The sequence below is a fragment of the Spea bombifrons genome, chromosome 3 (genome assembly GCF_027358695.1).
Source record: "Spea bombifrons isolate aSpeBom1 chromosome 3, aSpeBom1.2.pri, whole genome shotgun sequence".
Classification (NCBI taxonomy): domain Eukaryota; kingdom Metazoa; phylum Chordata; class Amphibia; order Anura; family Pelobatidae; genus Spea; species Spea bombifrons.
In genome coordinates this window covers 49,777,799-49,797,102 of record NC_071089.1, presented here as the reverse complement: position 1 = coordinate 49,797,102, position 19,304 = coordinate 49,777,799, and the positions used below count along the sequence as shown (strand labels likewise).

General features: G+C 44.6%; 7 non-coding genes across 7 annotated transcripts; all 7 read left to right on the top strand.

Annotated features, from left to right (window-relative positions):
• Positions 1-404: 404 nt before the first annotated feature.
• TRNAF-GAA (transfer RNA phenylalanine (anticodon GAA)) lies at positions 405-477 on the top strand. The gene has a single exon. It is a non-coding gene; the product is annotated as a tRNA-Phe (tRNA).
• A 1,976-nt stretch (positions 478-2,453) lies between these two features.
• Positions 2,454-2,526, top strand: TRNAF-GAA (transfer RNA phenylalanine (anticodon GAA)). Its single transcript has one exon. It is a non-coding gene; the product is annotated as a tRNA-Phe (tRNA).
• Positions 2,527-3,973: 1,447 nt separating this feature from the next.
• Positions 3,974-4,046, top strand: TRNAF-GAA (transfer RNA phenylalanine (anticodon GAA)). Its single transcript has one exon. It is a non-coding gene; the product is annotated as a tRNA-Phe (tRNA).
• Positions 4,047-8,340: 4,294 nt separating this feature from the next.
• TRNAF-GAA (transfer RNA phenylalanine (anticodon GAA)) lies at positions 8,341-8,413 on the top strand. Its single transcript has one exon. It is a non-coding gene; the product is annotated as a tRNA-Phe (tRNA).
• Positions 8,414-9,420: 1,007 nt separating this feature from the next.
• Positions 9,421-9,493, top strand: TRNAF-GAA (transfer RNA phenylalanine (anticodon GAA)). Its single transcript has one exon. It is a non-coding gene; the product is annotated as a tRNA-Phe (tRNA).
• Positions 9,494-10,640: 1,147 nt separating this feature from the next.
• TRNAF-GAA (transfer RNA phenylalanine (anticodon GAA)) lies at positions 10,641-10,713 on the top strand. Its single transcript has one exon. It is a non-coding gene; the product is annotated as a tRNA-Phe (tRNA).
• An 8,457-nt stretch (positions 10,714-19,170) lies between these two features.
• TRNAF-GAA (transfer RNA phenylalanine (anticodon GAA)) lies at positions 19,171-19,243 on the top strand. The gene has a single exon. It is a non-coding gene; the product is annotated as a tRNA-Phe (tRNA).
• The last annotated feature ends 61 nt before the right edge of the window (positions 19,244-19,304 follow it).

Sequence of the window (19,304 nt, the reverse complement as noted above, 5' to 3'; positions counted from 1 at the left end):
GCATTTTCTTGCATGCCGAAATAGCTCGGTTGGGAGAGCGTTAGACTGAAGATCTAAAGGTCCCTGGTTCGATCCCGGGTTTCGGCACACATGATCACTTGCTTTTGAAGACGAATGAGCTGTACTTTGTAAGCCACTATTAAACAGGCTTTCCTGTCCCGTGCAGACTTGCTAGCAGCATTTTCTTGCATGCCGAAATAGCTCAGTTGGGAGATCGTTAGACTGAAGATCTAAAGGTCCCTGGTTCGATCGCGGGTTTCGGCACACATGTTCGCTTATTTTTAAGAAGAATGGGCTGTACTTTGTAAGCCAGATGTTTAAATATTCTCATGGTGCAGCAGTTTACTGGCTATTAAACAGGCTTCCCCATCCCATGTACTTTTGCTAGCAGCGTTTTCTTGCATGCCGAAATAGCTCAGTTGGGAGAGCGTTAGACTGAAGATCTGAAGGTCCCTGGTTCGATCCCGGGTTTCGGCACACATGCTCGCTTGATTTTGAAGACGAATGAGCTGTACTTTGTAAGCCGGATGTTTAAATATTCTCATCGTGCAGCAGTTTACGGGCAATTAAACAGGCTTTCCCGTCCCATGCAGATTTGCTAGCAAAAATTTCTTTCATGCCAAAATAGCTCAGTTGGGACAGCATTAGACTGAAGATCTACAGATCCCGGGTTTCAGCACACATGCTCGCTTATTTTTAAGAAGAATGGGCTGTACTTTGTAAGCCAGCTGTTTAAATATTCTCATGGTGCAGCAGTTTACTGGCTATTAAACAGGCTTTCCCATCCCATGCAGATTTGCTAGCAGCATTTCCTCGCATGCCGAAATAGCTCAGTTGGGAGAGCGTTAGACTGAAGATGTAAAGGTCCCTGGCTCGATCCCGGTTTTCGACACATATGCTTGCTTATTTTTAAGAAGAATGGGCTGTACTTTGTAAGCCAGATTTTTAAATATTCTCATGGTGCAGCAGTTTACTGGCTATTAAACAGGCTTTTCCATCCCGTGCAGATTTGCTAGCAGCGTTTTTTGCACGCCGAAATAGCTCAGTTGGGAGAGCGTTAGACTGAAGATCAAAAGGTCTCGGGTTTCTGCACACATGCTCTCTTGTTTTTGAAGACGAATGAGCTGTACTTTGTAAGCCAGATGTTTAAATATTCTCATGGTGCAGCAGTTTACTGGCTATTAAACAGGCTTCCCCATCCCATGTACTTTTGCTAGCAGCATTTTCTTGCATGCCGAAATAGCTCAGTTGGGAGAGCGTTAGACTGAAGATCTAAAGGTCCCTGGTTCGATCCCGTGTTTCGGCACACATGATCACTTGCTTTTGAAGACGAATGAGCTGTACTTTGTAAGCCACTATTAAACAGGCTTTCCTGTCCCGTGCAGACTTGCTAGCAGCATTTTCTTGCATGCCGAAATAGCTCAGTTGGGAGATCGTTAGACTGAAGATCTAAAGGTCCCTGGTTCGATCGCGGGTTTCGGCACACATGTTCGCTTATTTTTAAGAAGAATGGGCTGTACTTTGTAAGCCAGATGTTTAAATATTCTCATGGTGCAGCAGTTTACTGGCTATTAAACAGGCTTCCCCACCCCATGTACTTTTGCTAGCAGCATTTTCTTGCATGCCGAAATAGCTCAGTTGGGCGAGCGTTAGACTGAAGATCTAAAGGTCCCTGTTTCGATCCCGGGTTTCGGCATACATGCTCGCTTGATTTTGAAGACGAATGAGCTGTACTTTGTAAGCCGGATGTTTAAATATTCTCATCGTGCAGCAGTTTACGGGCAATTAAACAGGCTTTCCCGTCCCGTGCAGATTTGCTAGCAAAAATTTCTTTCATGCTAAAATAGCTCAGTTGGGACAGCATTAGACTGAAGATCTACAGATCCCGGGTTTCAGCACACATGCTCGCTTATTTTTAAGAAGAATGGGCTGTACTTTGTAAGCCAGCTGTTTAAATATTCTCATGGTGCAGCAGTTTACTGGCTATTAAACAGGCTTTCCCATCCCATGCAGATTTGCTAGCAGCATTTCCTCGCATGCCGAAATAGCTCAGTTGGGAGAGCGTTAGACTGAAGATCTAAAGGTCCCTGGCTCGATCGCGGTTTTCGACACATACGCTCGCTTATTTTTAAGAAGAATGGGCTGTACTTTGTAAGCCAGATTTTTAAATATTCTCATGGTGCAGCAGTTTACTGGCTATTAAACAGGCTTTCCCATCCCGTGCAGATTTGCTAGCAGCATTTTTTTGCACGCCGAAATAGCTCAGTTGGGAGAGCGTTAGACTGAAGATCAAAAGGTCTCGGGTTTCTGCACACATGCTCTCTTGCTTTTGAAGACGAATGAGCTGTACTTTGTAAGCCAGATGTTTAAATATTCTCATGGTGCAGCAGTTTACTGGCTATTAAACAGGCTTCCCCATCCCATGTACTTTTGCTAGCAGCATTTTCTTGCATGCCGAAATAGCTCAGTTGGGAGAGCGTTAGACTGAAGATCTAAAGGTCCCTGGTTCGATCCCGGGTTTCGGCACACATGATCACTTGCTTTTGAAGACAAATGAGCTGTACTTTGTAAGCCACTATTAAACAGTCTATTAAACAGGCTTTCCTGTCCCGTGCAGACTTGCTAGCAGCGTTTTCTTGCATGCCGAAATAGCTCAGTTGGGAGATCGTTAGACTGAAGATCTAAATGTCCCTGGTTCGATCGCGGGTTTCGGCACACATGTTCGCTTATTTTTAAGAAGAATGGGCTGTACTTTGTAAGCCAGATGTTTAAATATTCTCATGGTGCAGCAGTTTACTGGCTATTAAACAGGCTTCCCCATCCCATGTACCGTATTGGCTCGGATATAGGCCGCCCCCGTATATAGGCCGCACCCTAAAAGTTTGGTGCTTTTTTAAAGAAAAAGTTTTTTTTCTTTAAAAAAGCACCAAAAAAAAACATGCTGCCACTCTGCCCCCCCCCCGAGATATGCTGCCACTGTCCTCCCTCCCCGAGATATGCTACCACTGTCCTCTCCCCCCCCCGATATGCTACCACTGTCCTCCCCCCCCCCGATATGCTACCACTGTCCCCCCCCGATATGCTACCACTGTCCTCCTCCCCCCCGATATGCTACCACTGTCCCCCCCCGATATGCTACCACTGTCCCCCCCGATATGCTACCACTGTCCCCCCCCCGATATGCTACCACTGTCCCCCCCCGATATGCTACCACTGTCCCCCCCGATATGCTACCACTGTCCCCTCCCCCGATATGCTACCACTGTCCTCCTCCCCCCCGATATGCTACCACTGTCCCCCCCCGATATGCTACCACTGTCCCCCCCCGATATGCTACCACTGCCCCCCCCCGATATGCTACCACTGTCCCCCCCCGATATGCTACCACTGTCCCCCCCGATATGCTACCACTGTCCCCTCCCCCGATATGCTACCACTGTCCTCCTCCTCCTCCCCCCCCCGAGATATGCTGCCACTGTCCTCCTCTGCCCCCCCCCTCCTCGACTTACCGCAGCAGACTCCCGGGTGTCTTGCGGGGCCGGCGAGGGACATCTAAGCAATACGCGGTACTTCCCGGGATACTTCCCGGTACCGGAAGTTGCATACGCGTATTGCGTAGATATCTCCCGCCGGCCCCGCAAGACACCCGGGAGTCTGCTCCGGTAAGTCGGGGGTGGGCAGAGGTAAAACGCTTAGACAACCTCCCGTGCCGGCACCCCCCCCGTGGAAAGTGCTGGCAGGGGAGGCTGTCTGAGCGTATCGGGGAGTAGGATACGGGTCCCCTGCACCGCTGCGGGGGATCTGTATCCTAACCCCGCTGCCTGCCTGGCGCCCGGGACTGCATGTCCTGGGCGTCGGGCGCTAGACCCCGAATATAGGCCGCACCCCCACTTTAAAAACTTAAAGTGGGGGAAAAAAGTGCGGCCTATATTCGAGCCAATACGGTACTTTTGCTAGCAGCATTTTCTTGCATGCCGAAATAGCTCAGTTGGGAGAGCGTTAGACTGAAGATCTAAAGGTCCCTGGTTCGATCCCGGGTTTCGGCACACATGCTCGCTTATTTCCTGTGGCGTCGGCAGGGGGGGGCCATGGCCCCCCCTACATTATGCTGTGCCCCCCCCAATTGACCCGGCTCACAACCGGGATGTTTCCCGGTGTGCCGGCACAGTTGAAATTGCAGCCGATGCGTTTGACAGTTTCAAAGCAGCTGTAAAACCGAAGCGGTTTTACAGCCGCTTTGAAACTGTCAGCCGCTTGCCGCTTAATGACTTGCCGGCATGCCAATCATTGAGGCTCTTCGTCCCGCCCCTTTGAAGATGCTCAAGGGGGCGGGCACTTACGGAACAGATGCTGTGACAGAGAGCACGCGGTAGAAGAGCAAGAGAGCAGCGGTGTTGAGGCAGAAAAACGAAGACCTTCAAAAAAGTAATTATTTAATTTAAAAAAATAGTTCATAAGCAGAAGGGTCTTCAAATGTAATGTGTTATTAGAAGTAATGCACTAGAGTAAGTACACCAGATCTCACTGGAGGAGGCACATTAACAAGGGGGGGCTGCCTTGGGAAAATTAAATACAAAAAGATGGTGGCTGGCAGGCTGGGGACATAATTACACATCAGGGGGGGTTAATACACATTTGTATGGGGGCCATTATAATAAACATTACAAGGGGTTGGTGCATCAATACACAAGGGAGTGGGGCAGGCTGGGGGCATCAAATAAATCAATACACAAGGGAGGGGGGCTGGCTGGGGGCATCAAATAAATCAATACACAAGGGAGGGGGCATCAAATAAATCAATACACAAGGGAGGGGGGCTGGCTGGTGGCATCAAATAAATCAATACACAAGGGAGGGGGGCTGGCTGGGGGCATCAAAAAAATCAATACACGAGGGAGGCTGGCTGGGGGCATCAAATAAATCAATACACAAGGGAGGGGGGCTGGCTGGGGGCATCAAATAAATCAATACACAAGGGAGGGGGGCTGGCTGGGGGCATCAAATAAATCAATACACAAGGGAGGGGGCTGGCTGGGGGCATCAGATAAATCAATACACAAGGGTGTATAGCAAAAATGCACAAAGGAGGGTGGCTAGGGGGGGCACAAATACACAAGGGGCAATACACACAAACAACAGAGCAATGTGGAAAGCATTTTTATACTAGTAGTAGTATATAATTAATAATATTAGTAGGTTATCCCATCCTGATGTGGGGGTCCATGTGGCAGCAGAGCCTGTCCTGGGGTATGTATTTGGGTGTCAGTGTGGCAGAACCTGTCCTGATATGAGTTTGGTCATCTGTTTCCTGGCACTTTACTTGCTGTAGGGTTAAATAGAACTTTGTAATTTTTATTTATCCAGATTTTGTGGTCACTTCAGAGGACAAAACTTCCTAGGCCTAGAAATCAGTGAGAGGAAAAAGGTATTGTGTTATTTACTCTTATTTCAATCTGAATATATTATTAAAAAGGAAACGGAGATGTTGGTTCAGAGTTTGTGGAACTCAATTCTTGATTTCATTATACAGGACACTATTCCCCTTTGGTTTCACAGGCCTTCACAGACCAAGTGGTACTCAGCTTAGTTATATGCAGCTGTATGCATTGTGTTATCTGTGATGAGGTGTTCATTTGGTGACGCATTTAAGATGGTTGTGATGCATTAATGGCTAAAAGTTTTGTTGAAGTTTCCATTATGTCTAATCTCCTTAATTTATTTGGGCCTTTTAACTTTTTTGATTTTTGGGATTTTAATAATGTGATAAAAAAGAATGATTTATAGTTGTTTGGATGTCAAATAGTGTGTCAAATTCTGTTGATCTGTATCGGCTAAGTTTCCATACATTATTTATGTATACCTGCAAATACAGGGTTTTTTTTTATCTCATTCAGTTGCGTGTGCTGTTTCCATGTGTTGTTTATTTGATCTATACCTGAACTACAGGGTGTAAGTAAAAGAGCGGTGTGGTTTAGTGAATGAGGGGACAAAGGGACTCTGGGGATGATTACAGGGGAGAGGATCTCTCAATGTCACGGTGCAGTCACAAGGAAGGAAGACTGTACTGACTCTCACTGTCTTCCCCTGATCTGCAGTCAGTGTGGCAAATATATTGGCAGCAGGGTCTAATATTAATATATATTGGCTGCAGGGGCTAATATTAATATATATCGGAAGCTGGGACTAATATTTATATATATCGGCAGCAGGGGCTAATATTAATATATATTGGCTGCAGGGCCTATTATCAATAAATATAGGCTGCAGGGGCTAATATTTATATATATTAGCTGCAGGGACTAATAATATATCGGCAGTATGGGCTAATATTTATATATGTTGGCAGCAGGGTATAATTTCTATGTATATCGGCAGCAGGGTATAATATAAGTATGTATCCGCAGCAGGGGCTAATATTAATATATATCCGCAGCAGGGGTTAATATTAAATATATCGGAAGCAGGGTGTAATATTTCTATATATCGGAAGCAGGGTCTAATATTTATATATATTGTCAACAGGGGCTAATATTAAAGAATTAAAAATAACTGTCACTTTAGCTGTTATTTTGAAATCATATTTTAATCACAGTCTTTACTTCAAAGAGATAAATACATGTTATGTAGTTAAAAATGCACGTCTAACGTGTGTATGTATATATATATATATATATATATATATATAGTGTTTATGTACTGTTTTATAATTGGCCCCCCTACTTTGGTCCCTGGCCCCCCATGTGCCCCCCCTAAATATGAAAGCTGGAGACGCCACTGCTTATTTTTAAGAAGAATGGGCTGTACTTTGTAAGCCAGATGTTTAAATATTCTCACGGTGCAGCAGTTTACTGGCTATTAAACAGGCTTTCCCATCCCGTGCAGATTTGCTAGCAGCATTTTTTTGTACGCTGAAATAGCTCAGTTAGGAGAGCGTTCGACTGAAGATCTAAAGGTTCCTGGTTCGATCCTGGGTTTCGGCACATATGCTCGCTTGCTTTTGAAGGCGAATGAGCTGTACTTTGTAAGCCGGATGTTTAAATATTCTCATGGTGCAGCAGTTTACTGGCTATTAAACAGGCTTCCCCATCCCATGTACTTTTGCTACCACCATTTTCTTGCATGCCGAAATAGCTCAGTTGGGAGAGCGTTAGACTGAAGATCTAAAGGTCCCGGGTTTCGGCACACATGCTCGCTTGCTTTTGAAGACGAATGAGCTGTACTTTGTAAGCCGGATGTTTAAATATTCTCATCGTGCAGCAGTTTACTGGCAATTAAACAGGCTTTCCCGTCCCGTGCAGATTTGCTAGCAAAAATTTCTTTCATGCCAAAATAGCTCAGTTGGGACAACATTAGACTGAAGATCTACAGGTCCCTGGTTTGATCCCGGGTTTCAGCACACATGCTCGCTTATTTTTAAGAAGAATGGGCTGTACTTTGTAAGCCAGCTGTTTAAATATTCTCATGGTGCAGCAGTTTACTGGCTATTAAACAGGCTTTCCCATCCCGTGCAGATTTGCTAGCAGCATTTCCTCGCATGCCGAAATAGCTCAGTTGGGAGAGCGTTAGACTGAAGATCTAAAGGTCCCTGGCTCGATCCCGGGTTTCGACACACATGCTCGCTTATTTTTAAGAAGAATGGGCTGTACTTTGTAAGCCAGATGTTTAAATATTCTCATGGTGCAGCAGTTTACTGGCTATAAACAGGCTTTCCCATCCCGTGCAGATTTGCTAGCAGCGTTTTTTTGCACGCCGAAATAGCTCAGGTGGGAGAGCGTTAGACTGAAGATCAAAAGGTCTCGGGTTTCTGCACACATGCTCTCTTGCTTTTGAAGACGAATGAGCTGTACTTTGTAAGCCAGATGTTTAAATATTCTCATGGTGCAGCAGTTTACTGGCTATTAAACAGGCTTCCCCATCCCATGTACTTTTGCTAGCAGCATTTTCTTGCATGCCGAAATAGCTCAGTTGGGAGAGCGTTAGACTGAAGATCTAAAGGTCCCTGGTTCGATCCTGGGTTTCGGCACACATGATCACTTGCTTTTGAAGACGAATGAGCTGGACTTTGTAAGCCTCTATTAAACAGGCTTTCCTGTCCCGTGCAGACTTGCTAGCAGCATTTTCTTGCATGCCGAAATAGCTCAGTTGGGAGATCGTTAGACTGAAGATCTAAAGGTCCCTGGTTCGATCGCGGGTTTCGGCACACATGTTCGCTTATTTTTAAGAAGAATGGGCTGTACTTTGTAAGCCAGATGTTTAAATATTCTCATGGTGCAGCAGTTTACTGGCTATTAAACAGGCTTCCCCATCCCATGTACTTTTGCTAACAGCGTTTTCTTGCATGCCGAAATAGCTCAGTTGGGAGAGCGTTAGACTGAAGATCTGAAGGTCCCTGGTTCGATCCCGGGTTTCGGCACACATGCTCGCTTGATTTTGAAGACGAATGAGCTGTACTTTGTAAGCCGGATGTTTAAATATTCTCATCGTGCAGCAGTTTACGGGCAATTAAACAGGCTTTCCCGTCCCGTGCAGATTTGCTAGCAAAAATTTCTTTCATGCCAAAATAGCTCAGTTGGGACAGCATTAGACTGAAGATCTACAGATCCCGGGTATCAGCACACATGCTCGCTTATTTTTAAGAAGAATGGGCTGTACTTTGTAAGGTCCCTGGTTCGATCCTGGGTTTCGGCACACATGATCACTTGCTTTTGAAGACGAATGAGCTGGACTTTGTAAGCCTCTATTAAACAGGCTTTCCTGTCCCGTGCAGACTTGCTAGCAGCATTTTCTTGCATGCCGAAATAGCTCAGTTGGGAGATCGTTAGACTGAAGATTTAAAGGTCCCTGGTTCGATCGTGGGTTTCGGCACACATGTTCGCTTATTTTTAAGAAGAATGGGCTGTACTTTGTAAGCCAGATGTTTAAATATTCTCATGGTGCAGCAGTTTACTGGCTATTAAACAGGCTTTCCCATCCCATGCAGATTTGCTAGCAGCATTTCCTCGCATGCCGAAATAGCTCAGTTGGGAGAGCGTTAGACTGAAGATGTAAAGGTCCCTGGCTCAATCCCGGTTTTCGACACATATGCTTGCTTATTTTTAAGAAGAATGGGCTGTACTTTGTAAGCCAGATTTTTAAATATTCTCATGGTGCAGCAGTTTACTGGCTATTAAACAGGCTTTCCCATCCCGTGCAGATTTGCTAGCAGCGTTTTTTTGCACGCCGAAATACCTCAGTTGGGAGAGCGTTAGACTGAAGATCAAAAGGTCTCGGGTTTCTGCACACATGCTCTCTTGCTTTTGAAGACGAATGAGCTGTACTTTGTAAGCCAGATGTTTAAATATTCTCATGGTGCAGCAGTTTACTGGCTATTAAACAGGCTTCCCCATCCCATGTACTTTTGCTAGCAGCATTTTCTTGCATGCCGAAATAGCTCAGTTGGGAGAGCGTTAGACTGAAGATCTAAAGGTCCCTGGTTCGATCCCGGGTTTCGGCAAAAATGATCACTTGCTTTTGAAGACGAATGAGCTGTACTTTGTAAGCCACTATTAAACAGGCTTTCCTGTCCCGTGCAGACTTGCTAGCAGCATTTTCTTGCATGCCGAAATAGCTCAGTTGGGAGATCGTTAGACTGAAGATCTAAAGGTCCCTGGTTCGATCGCGGGTTTCGGCACACATGTTCGCTTATTTTTAAGAAGAATGGGCTGTACTTTGTAAGCCAGATGTTTAAATATTCTCATGGTGCAGCAGTTTACTGGCTATTAAACAGGCTTCCCCACCCCATGTACTTTTGCTAGTAGCGTTTTCTTGCATGCCGAAATAGCTCAGTTGGGAGAGCGTTAGACTGAAGAAATAAAGGTCCCTGGTTCGATCCCGGGTTTCGGCACACATGCTCGCTTGATTTTGAAGACGAATGAGCTGTACTTTGTAAGCCGGATGTTTAAATATTCTCATCGTGCAGCAGTTTACGGGCAATTAAACAGGCTTTCCCGTCCCGTGCAGATTTGCTAGCAAAAATTTCTTTCATGCTAAAATAGCTCAGTTGGGACAGCATTAGACTGAAGATCTACAGATCCCGGGTTTCAGCACACATGCTCGCTTATTTTTAAGAAGAATGGGCTGTACTTTGTAAGCCAGCTGTTTAAATATTCTCATGGTGCAGCAGTTTACTGGCTATTAAACAGGCTTTCCCATCCCATGCAGATTTGCTAGCAGCATTTCCTCGCATGCCGAAATAGCTCAGTTGGGAGAGTGTTAGACTGAAGATCTAAAGGTCCCTGGCTCGATCCCGGTTTTCGACACATATGCTCGCTTATTTTTAAGAAGAATGGGCTGTACTTTGTAAGCCAGATTTTTAAATATTCTCATGGTGCAGCAGTTTACTGGCTATTAAACAGGCTTTCCCATCCCGTGCAGATTTGCTAGCAGCGTTTTTTTGCACGCCGAAATAGCTCAGTTGGGAGAGCGTTAGACTGAAGATCAAAAGGTCTCGGGTTTCTGCACACATGCTCTCTTGCTTTTGAAGACGAATGAGCTGTACTTTGTAAGCCAGATGTTTAAATATTCTCATGGTGCAGCAGTTTACTGGCTATTAAACAGGCTTCCCCATCCCATGTACTTTTGCTAGCAGCATTTTCTTGCATGCCGAAATAGCTCAGTTGGGAGAGCGTTAGACTGAAGATCTAAAGGTCCCTGGTTCGATCCCGGGTTTCGGCACACATGATCACTTGCTTTTGAAGACGAATGAGCTGTACTTTGTAAGCCACTATTAAACAGTCTATTAAACAGGCTTTCCTGTCCCGTGCAGACTTGCTAGCAGCATTTTCTTGCATGCCGAAATAGCTCAGTTGGGAGATCGTTAGACTGAAGATCTAAATGTCCCTGGTTCGATCGCGGGTTTCAGCACACATGTTCGCTTATTTTTAAGAAGAATGGGCTGTACTTTGTAAGCCAGATGTTTAAATATTCTCATGGTGCAGCAGTTTACTGGCTATTAAACAGGCTTCCCCATCCCATGTACTTTTGCTAGCAGCATTTTCTTGCATGCCGAAATAGCTCAGTTGGGAGAGCGTTAGACTGAAGATCTAAAGGTCCCTGGTTCGATCCTGGGTTTCGGCACACATGCTCGCTTATTTCTAGTGGCGTCGGCAGAGGGGGCCATGGCCCCCCCTACATTATGCTGTGCCCCCCCAATTGACCCGGCTCACAACCGGGACGTTTCCCGGTGTGCCGGCACAGTTGAAATTGCAGCCGATGCGTTTGACAGTTTCAAAGCAGCTGTAAAACCGAAGCGGTTTTACAGCCGCTTTGAAACTGTCAGCCGCTGGCCGCTTAATGGCTTGCCGTCATGCCAATCATTGAGGCTCTTCGTCCCGCCCCTTTGAAGATGCTCAAGGGGGCGGGCACTTACGGAACAGATGCTGTGACAGAGAGCACGCGGTAGAAGAGCAAGAGAGCAGCGGTGTTGAGGCAGAAAAACGAAGACCTTCAAAAAAGTAATTATTTAATTTAAAAAAATAGTTCATAAGCAGAAGGGTCTTCAAATGTAATGTGTTATTAGAAGTAATGCACTAGAGTAAGTACACCAGATCTCACTGGAGGAGGCACATTAACAAGGGGGGGCTGCCTTGGGAAAATTAAATACAAAAAGATGGCGGCTGGCAGGCTGGGGACATAATTACACATCAGGGGGGGTTAATACACATTTGTATGGGGGCCATTATAATAAACATTACAAGGGGTTGGTGCATCAATACACAAGGGAGTGGGGCAGGCTGGGGGCATCAAATAAATCAATACACAAGGGAGGGGGGCTGGCTGGGGGCATCAAATAAATCAATACACAAGGGAGGGGGCATCAAATAAATCAATACACAAGGGAGGGGGGCTGGCTGGTGGCATCAAATAAATCAATACACAAGGGAGGGGGGCTGGCTGGGGGCATCAAAAAAATCAATACACGAGGGAGGCTGGCTGGGGGCATCAAATAAATCAATACACAAGGGAGGGGGGCTGGCTGGGGGCATCAAATAAATCAATACACAAGGGAGGGGGGCTGGCTGGGGGCATCAAATAAATCAATACACAAGGGAGGGGGGCTAGCTGGTGGCATCAGATAAATCAATACACAAGGGAGGGGGCTGGCTGGGGGCATCAGATAAATCAATACACAAGGGTGTATAGCAAAAATGCACAAAGGAGGGTGGCTAGGGGGGGCACAAATACACAAGGGGCAATACACACAAACAACAGAGCAATGTGGAAAGCATTTTTATACTAGTAGTAGTATATAATTAATAATATTAGTAGGTTATCCCATCCTGATGTGGGGGTCCATGTGGCAGCAGAGCCTGTCCTGGGGTATGTATTTGGGTGTCAGTGTGGCAGAACCTGTCCTGATATGAGTTTGGTCATCTGTTTCCTGGCACTTTACTTGCTGTAGGGTTAAATAGAACTTTGTAATATTTATTTATCCAGATTTTGTGGTCACTTCAGAGGACAAAACTTCCTAGGCCTAGAAATCAGTGAGAGGAAAAAGGTATTGTGTTATTTACTCTTATTTCAATCTGAATATATTATTAAAAAGGAAACGGAGATGTTGGTTCAGAGTTTGTGGAACTCAATTCTTGATTTCATTATACAGGACACTATTCCCCCTTGGTTTCACAGGCCTTCACAGACCAAGTGGTACTCAGCTTAGTTATATGCAGCTGTATGCATTGTGTTATCTGTGATGAGGTGTTCATTTGGTGACGCATTTAAGATGGTTGTGATGCATTAATGGCTAAAAGTTTTGTTGAAGTTTCCATTATGTCTAATCTCCTTAATTTATTTGGGCCTTTTAACTTTTTTGATTTTTGGGATTTTAATAATGTGATAAAAAAGAATGATTTATAGTTGTTTGGATGTCAAATAGTGTGTCAAATTCTGTTGATCTGTATCGGCTAAGTTTCCATACATTATTTATTGTAGCAGGATGGCCCGATCAAAACAAGAAACTCCGAACACCAGCAGAATAAAAGCAAGATGTGGTTTATTGCAGATTTGTACAGTCCACAGCGATGCACTTCATAGTGTGAATAAACCAAAACAAAAACAAATCCTTTTGATACAGTCTGAGGGCCTCTGGCTTGCCTGCCTCTCACCCTATTCCCAGACAGCTAATGCCTCTAATGGCCGCCCCTTTAAGCACCTGAGTTCAGGTTAATTGGCTCCACCTTGCTGACCTCCAGCAATTAACCCTCCCCATGCTGGGAATAATGAGCGTTCCAATCTGCCACTTATGTAGACAGAGTCCATTACTTTGCCACATACCCTCCCCCTCAGCTTAACACAGGTGTGTGAAGCGGCCTTCGATAAGAAACTGTGCACCCTAGACAATGCATCTGCATTGGCATGCAATAGCCCAGCCCTATGCTTCACAACAAATTTAAACTGTTGCAAAGAGAGGAACCAACGTGTGACTTTAGTATTCTTGTCTTTGTTGTTCTGCATCCATTGTAGTGGAGCATGGTCAGTGATGAGGGTAAAAGATCTGCCCAACAAATAATATTTTAATGTTTCAGTTGCCCACTTAATGGCCAAACATTCCTTCTCTACAGTAGCATACTTCTGCTCCCTTGGCAACAACTTACGACTTAAAAACAACACAGGATGTTCTTCCTCTCCTATCATCTGAGATAATACCGCCCCCAGGCCCACATCAGAAGCATCAGTTTGCAAAAAGAAATGTTCCTTAAAATCCGGGGCTACTAAAACAGGGTGCCTGCATAAAGCTGTACGCAAGTCTGCAAAAGCTTTTTCTGCATCATCATTCCATCTGACTGTATCTGGTGCCTTTGCTTTAATCAAATCAGTGAGAGGTGCAGCTCGAGTGGCAAAGTGGGGTATGAAGCGTCTATAATAGCCAACTATTCCTAGGAAAGCTTTGACCTGTTTCTTTCTTAGAGGGCGTGGCCAATGTTCAATAGCCTCAGCCTTAGTGAGTTGAGGTTTTACCAGTCCTCTCCCTACAGTATAACCAAGATATTTGGCTTCCATACATCCAATAGAACATTTGGCAGGATTAGCAGTAAGACCAGCTTTCCGAATACTATTTAAAACCGCTTCTACCTTTCCCAAATGGGAGTCCCAGTCTCGGCTATAGACGACTACATCATCTAAGTATGCAGAAGCATAATTGGAGTGAGGTCTTAGAAGTTTATTCATTAACCTCTGAAAGGTTGCTGGGGCTCCATGAAGCCCAAATGGCAAAACTTTATATTGGTACAGGCCTTCAGGGGTCACAAATGCAGTTTTTTCTTTAGCGGTTTCTGTCAATGGGATCTGCCAATAACCCTTTGTAAGGTCTAATACACTTAGGAATCTGGCCTGTGCCAGTTTTTCAATGAGTTCATCAACCCGAGGCATAGGATATGCATCAAATTTAGAGCATTCATTAAGTTTTCTAAAATCATTGCAAAAACTAACTGACCCATCTGGCTTAGGTACTAGAACTATGGGGCTAGACCATTGGCTATGTGATTCCTCAATGACTCCCAGTTCTAACATTTTTGCTACTTCTGTTTGTATTGCACTCCTTTTTGCCTCGGGAACTCTATAGGGCTTTACTTTTACTGTAACTCCTGGTTCTGTGACAATATCATGGCAGATTTCACTAGTTCTGCCAGGAATACTAGAAAAGACATCTTTATGTCTTGATATCATTTCTTTAACTTCCTTCTGCTGTTCAGGGGTGAGATCAGCAGATATTTTAACATCTGGGTCTGGGGATTTATCTATAGCAACCATACTACTTTCTCTATCCTTCCAGGGTTTTAGCAGGTTTATATGGTAAATCTGTTCGACTTTCCTGCGATCAGGCTGTCGAACTTTATAGTTTACAGGGCCTACTTGTTCAATAATCTCATATGGGCCCTGCCAATGAGACAAGAGTTTGCTTTCGGCAGTGGGAACAAGGACCATAACTCGGTCCCCAGGTTGGAAAGAACGTACTGCTGCCTGGCGGTTGTAAATAACCTGTTGGCTTCTTTGAGCTTCCTCCAGATATTGTCTGACTATGGGAGAAATTTGTGTAATGCGCCCCTTGAGTTGCTCCACATATTGAATGACATTCTGTCCTGGTACCGTTTGTTCTTCCCACTCCTCCTTCGCTATATCTAATAAACCTCTTGGATGCCTACCATAAAGGAGCTCAAAAGGTGAAAACCCTACAGAAGATTGGGGAACCTCCCGAATAGCAAACAGTAAGTACGGTAGGAGAGTGTCCCAATTTTTCCCATCTCTATCAACCACTTTACGTAACATGTGTTTCAGGGTCCTATTGAATCTTTCAACTAACCCATCTGTTTGAGGATGGTACACAGATGTCCTCAAAGCTTTTATTTGTAACAAATGACACAATTCTTTCATTAGTCGGGACATAAAAGGGGTACCTTGGTCAGTTAAAATTTCTTTTGGTAACCCTACCCGAGAAAATACTTGAAGCAATTCTTTCGCTATGGTTTTGAAGGCAGTATTGCGGAGGGGAATAGCTGCTGGGTAGCGTGTAGCATAATCCAATATGACCAGAATATATTGATTACCCTTAGCCGATTTTTCTATTGGTCCCACCAAATCCATAGCAATTCGCTCAAAAGGGGTTTCAATAATTGGCAATGGAATTAGGGGTGCTCTTAGACGAGGTTTTGGGGTCGCTAGCTGGCAGTCTGGGCATGAGGCACAGTACCGCTTTACCTCTTCATATACCCCAGGCCAAAAAAATCGCCTTAAAACCCTTTCCTGAGTTTTTTCTACCCCCAAATGTCCCCCAAACAAATGAGAATGGGCCAATTCCAACACCTTCCTCCTGAAGGACCTTGGTACTAAGAGCTGTTCAAGTTCTTGCCCCTCCTCTCTGATCACTCTATAAAGTAGATCATTTCTAAGAATGAAATGAGGATACCTGTCTCTGGATTGCCCATCGATCATGGTCCCATTAACTTCTACAATTTGGTTACGGGCATTTTGCAATGTTAAATCATTGACTTGTTCCCTTCCAAACTGATTTAAACCAATGTCTAAATCCACAATATTAGCCTGTTCTCGGGTTTGGCCCTGGGGTTCAACCAGTATTTCGGTTGAAGGGTTGGAACTAGTGCTCGGATCTTGTAAGGTCACACCTTCGTTTATCAAAGCCATTTGTAAGTTCCCAGTACCCCTATGCTTATCTTCCCTTCTCTCACGTCTTGTCTTGCGCCTTTTACAAAACAAATCTGGGTGTACCAATGGGAAAACACAAAACGGGTTCTCCTCTACAGACTCCCACGGGTTTTGAATCAGGCTTTGAAACGCCGGGAAATTACGTCCAAGAATAAGGGGATGGGGTAATTTAGGTACCACTGCAGCCACTACTGAAAATGTTTGGCCCCCATAGCCTATGTTTACAGAGGTAGTAGGGTATGATACAGTACAGCCATGTACACAGAGTATCCCAACCTTCTTACCTGGGAGCAACTGAGACGGTTGAATGAGACTGCTTGTCACTAAGGAAATATCGCTCCCAGAGGCCGCAAGAGCTACGGTTTCCTTCCCATTTAACAAAACATATTTATCAAACACACATTTTTCGGTCTGTTTCCCAACCAAACAGATTAGTCCACAAAAGTCATTTATAGCATTATACCCACATTCCATAGGTTCCTGCAAATGAGGACACATAGCTTTTATGTGACCTAGCTCCCCACACTCAAAGCAAGTAACTGGAGGTTTCCTGGTTTGCCATCCCTTTGAGGGTTTATAGTCCTGGTTTCCATCCGGAGAAACTTCAGGGCCTCCAGTTCGGATCACAACTTGATTTTTCCCATAGTTCCAGGGCCTTGAGCTTGTGAGCAGTCTTTGGTTCTGTTGCATTTTAGTCTGTGATGTAGATTTTAACTCTCTCACTGCTGTATATTGTTCAACCAGTGCCACCATTGCATCATAAGTGGTAGGGCTTTCCTGCCCTGCCCACTCTCGTAGGCCTTGGGGTAATCCTCGCAAAAAACGATCCAAAACCAAGGTCTCAATTATTTGAGCAGGCGTTGAACTCTCTGGTTTTAACCATCTCCTGGCCAGATGAATCAAATCAAACATTTGTGATCTTGGTGCCTTCTGTTCCTGGTATTTCCAATTATAGAACCGTTGGGCACGGATCACTGGAGTCACGCCAGTCCTTGCAAGAATCTCTGCTTTAAGAATATCATAACTAGCAGCCGCCTCTTCCTCTAGGTCAAAATAGGCTTTTTGAGCTTCACCAAGCAAAAAAGGTGCCACTATACCAGCCCATTGAGTGCGAGGCCATTGCTCTCTGATGGCAGTCCGCTCAAAAGCTGTTAGATAGGCCTCCACATCATCTTGCGGCGTCATCTTTTGCAGATACTGATTTGCACGGATTGGTTTTGGACTGCTGCTCTGTTCATCTGTGGTAGTTTTTGAGAGTTGCTGTACAATCTCTTTTAGGACAATCCTGTCCTCTTGCTGTGCTTCCATCATAGCTCCCATCTGAGCAGTTATCAGCCGGTTGGTTTCCTGTTGCACTGTAGTAGCATGCAGGAGGGCCTTTAAAACATCCTCCATGTTGATACAGGTTTCAAACAGCAATATCCCACTTCTTACACCACTTGTAGCAGGATGGCCCGATCAAAACAAGAAACTCCGAACACCAGCAGAATAAAAGCAAGATGTGGTTTATTGCAGATTTGTACAGTCCACAGCGATGCACTTCATAGTGTGAATAAACCAAAACAAAAACAAATCCTTTTGATACAGTCTGAGGGCCTCTGGCTTGCCTGCCTCTCACCCTATTCCCAGACAGCTAATGCCTCTAACGGCCGCCCCTTTAAGCACCTGAGTTCAGGTTAATTGGCTCCACCTTGCTGACCTCCAGCAATTAACCCTCCCCATGCTGGGAATAATGAGCGTTCCAATCTGCCACTTATGTAGACAGAGTCCATTACTTTGCCACATTATGTATACCTGCAAATACAGGGTTTTTTTTTTATCTCATTCAGTTGCGTGTGCTGTTTCCATGTGTTGTTTATTTGATCTATACCTGAACTACAGGGTGTAAGTAAAAGAGCGGTGTGGTTTAGTGAATGAGGGGACAAAGGGACTCTGGGGATGATTACAGGGGAGAGGATCTCTCAATGTCACGGTGCAGTCAGAAGGAAGGAAGACTGTACTGACTCTCACTGTCTTCCCCTGATCTGCAGTCAGTGTGGCAAATATATTGGCAGCAGGGTCTAATATTAATATATATTGGCTGCAGGGGCTAATATTAATATATATCGGAAGCTGGGACTAATATTTATATATATCGGCAGCAGGGGCTAATATTAATATATATTGGCTGCAGGGCCTATTATCAATAAATATAGGCTGCAGGGGCTAATATTTATATATATTGGCTGCAGGGACTAATAATATATCGGCAGTATGGGCTAATATTTATATATGTTGGCAGCAGGGTATAATTTCTATGTATATCGGCAGCAGGGTATAATATAAGTATGTATCCGCAGCAGGGGCTAATATTAATATATATCCGCAGCAGGGGTTAATATTAAATATATCGGAAGCAGGGTGTAATATTACTATATATCGGAAGCAGGGTCTAATATTTATATATATTGTCAACAGGGGCTAATATTAAAGAATGAAAAATAACTGTCACTTTAGCTGTTATTTTGAAATCATATTTTAATCACAGTCTTTACTTCAAAGAGATAAATACATGTTATGTAGTTAAAAATGCACGTCTAACATGTGTATGTATGTATGTGTGTATCCCGGGTTTCGGCACACGTGCTCGCTTATTTTTAAGAAGAATGGGCTGTACTTTGTAAGCCAGATGTTTAAATATTCTCACGGTGCAGCAGTTTACTGGCTATTAAACAGGCTTTCCCATTCCGTGCAGATTTGCTATGAGCAATTGTTTGTACGCCGAAATAGCTCAGTTGGGAGAACGTTAGACTGAAGATCTAAAGATCCCTGGTTCGATCCTGGGTTTCAGCACATACGCTCACTTGCTTTTGAAGACGAATGAGCTGTACTTTGTAAGCCGGATGTTTAAATATTCTCATGGTGCAGCAGTTAACTGGCTATTAAACAGGCTTCCCCATCCCACGTACTTTTGCTAGCAGCATTTTCTTGCATGCCGAAATAGCTCAGTTGGGAGAGCGTTAGACTGAAGATCTAAAGGTCCCTGGTTCGACCCCGGGTTTCGGCACACATGATCACTTGCTTTTGAAGACGAATGAGCTGTACTTTGTAAGCCAGATGTTTAAATA